This window comes from Lethenteron reissneri, chromosome 42 (assembly GCF_015708825.2).
Source record: "Lethenteron reissneri isolate LAM-NWPU_2019-01 chromosome 42, ASM1570882v1, whole genome shotgun sequence".
Classification (NCBI taxonomy): domain Eukaryota; kingdom Metazoa; phylum Chordata; class Hyperoartia; order Petromyzontiformes; family Petromyzontidae; genus Lethenteron; species Lethenteron reissneri.
Window position 1 is genome coordinate 9,004,299 of NC_083820.1, and position 2,893 is coordinate 9,007,191.

A 2,893-nucleotide genomic window follows, 5' to 3' on the forward strand; every position below is an offset into this window, starting at 1 on the left:
CTCCTCCTACCCCCCACAGACACATAGCGAGGACTTGCTCTTGTGCCCAATCGGTGGAGGTTGGCGAGGCATGAACATGTCTAGGGTGAACCCCTGTTCCTTTCTGGAGAGGTTGAAACCATGGGGCTGCTTTAAAGCTTTCGTGACTGCAGGGATTCATCTTCTTGGTTCTTTCGGTAAAGTCACGTAGAAGGGAAGTAATAAAATAATAAAAATAAAACATAATAAAATTATTCTCACGACGTTTCGGCCACAACGCAAGCAGCCGTCCTCAGGTGAAAACCAGGTCCGTCGAGGCGACAGAGTCTGTCGCCAGGTTTTCACCTGAGGACGGCTGCTTGCGTTGTGGCCGAAACGTCGTGAGAATAATTTTTTTATGTTTTATTTTTATTATTTTATTACTTCCATTCTACGTGACTTTACCGAAAGAACCAAGAACATGGGGCTGCTGTTGTGTGGGGGAAGTCACGGGGTACGAGTTTGCAAGGTCCAGTGACTCCCATTCTTGTGTCCAGGTGACATTTGTGTTGGAAGTCGTGGGTGGGTGAGTCTTTCCAAATCGGATTTCTTGAGGGGAGGCGCAATCTTTGGTGTATGTATACACATATGCATTTTTGGTTGAGAGGTAGGGGTGAGATAGCTCACAAAATGCAAAGTCCAGACGGGTGGCTGCAGCCCCTATTTAAATCCCCCTCTGAGATTCGTTAATCTCGTCGCGAGGACTGGCATTTTGTATGGGAAGTATCGTGCTCAGGTCCTTCTGCAGCCTGCCAGGGGCGTCACACCCGCGTTCAATCGTCACCATTCATCGGCCGTGATCGGTCCACTGCTGACACTCCATCAAACGCCTTGCCTATGATGTATTTACACATCGACAGTAGATAAACACTCGCAACCGTTGACACGTGACCATCCCATCCCAGCCATCACAACGTTTCCAGTACTCTCTTCTTAGACAGAGATTCGTCTCCACCTTTCTCTTGCCTTCTCTGTACTGTGCTGTGCATCGCAACTGATCTCGAGTTCTCTCTCTGTCTTTTATTTATCTGTTTCTCAATTCCTCTGTACCCCTCCGCCGTGTCTCATGCACGAACGCGGCTCAACGCTGTGCGGTGCGGGTGATGCCACTACTTCAGACAGGAGCCCACCCAGGTTACACAGCCAACGCATCCTTTTCAAATATAGTATGATAAATGGATGAAGATAACGATGAGACACGAATTATGGATAATGATGATGATGGAAGCACACCCTTCAACCGTCCGCGTGAAAAGAACGATTCCTGCTGATGATAACAACGATGATGGATGACGCACTGCCTGACTCGAAGCCTCCCACTCTTCCAGCAGGTGAGAGGGATACGGGGTGAGGGTAAGAGTGATAAAACGCGTTTTGTAAACACTCGTTAAGCGAGGAATTACCCAATGTTGGAACCTCCCAGTTCAACCAGTCTACCCAACAAAGGTTAATTCCTAGCAGCGTGCTTCAGCCGCACCGAACCTCACAATAATAATATCCAGGTGCCTGCCTTGACTCCTCCCACCCTCAACCAGTATATATACAAGGACTGTTTTCTTGGAATTTCTCTTACTTGATACAGCAATCGTGATGTGACGGTTCCACCTGAAGACGGAAGCTTGTGTTGCCTCAGAAACGTCGTGATTTTTTATTTTATTTTTTATTTAACTTTTATTAATTATTATTTTTTTACCTACGTGACTTTAACGAAAAAACCTAAGAATATGAATCCTTGCAGTCACGAAAGTTTCAAATCTAGAGGTTTTTTTTATTCTCTCGGAAGTCAGTGTCCATTGTTCCCATTGTGTCGCGTTTCGATATCGGCCTTCGCCGTAGCCACCAGGTGGCGCGCGGAGCCTCCCGTGGGCAGGAGACCCAGGGGCAGGGACCTCCAGGGGCAGGAGACCCAGGGGCAGGGACCTCCAGGGGCAGGAGACCCAGGGGCAGGGACCTCCAGGGGCAGGAGACCCAGGGGCAGGGACCTCCAGGTGCCGGGCTCCAGCCGCAGAGCAGCTGGGGTGCTGCCTCGGCTGACCGGAGGAGCTCTCGTGCGCGAATGAGCCTTTGGTAATAAAACATTTATATATGTAACTTGTTTATTTTAAGCTGTCCTTATCTGATTGTGTCTCGTAGCCAGAGGGCGGCCGTCACAATGATTGTGTCACTCGCCAGACGCACTGAACAGACTGTGCTGCCCTTTGTTGTTTTATTTCGTGTTTTTCATGACCGAGGTCACTCTCGCAGATGAGCCTCGTCCTCGTCTCTTGAGTGTTCACCTCGTTAAACAAAATCAACTTGAAACTTGAGCTCGTGACGCCACTTTGCGGGCAACCCACCAGACACAACCAGAGGAAACCACGGCTGTAACACTCGCCGCACGCTCGACACTCATTACTCACCACGCAACCCACCCCGCTCCTGGTCGTACTCACGAGAAACCCACCAGACACGATCCCAGCAAAACCGCCACACGCCCACCGCTCGCCGCTCACCAGATCATTCACCGGACGCGATGGCGGGGTTACTCGGCACCCTCCTGAAACCGCTCACCAGATGTCAATCGCCGGCAACTTACCGGTCTGATACCCCAACCGGGCACTGCCAAGTCCACTGTTGTCCAAAACAATCTTTGTCAACTTGAAACGTAGGTTTTCATAGCCAATACTATGGTCCTGATTCGTTTTTTTGGTCAGACCCCATCGTGGCAGTTTCGTGCCAAAATTATTATAATTAATGACAATGAATTCTGGCGTAAGACAAACAAGACGTAGCCGAACCCACAAACTAATTTGCATCACCGTCTTTGTTTTCTGCACCCCCCCACCACACCACCACCACCACACCACCACCACCACCCTGCCCTCTCATCACCGCT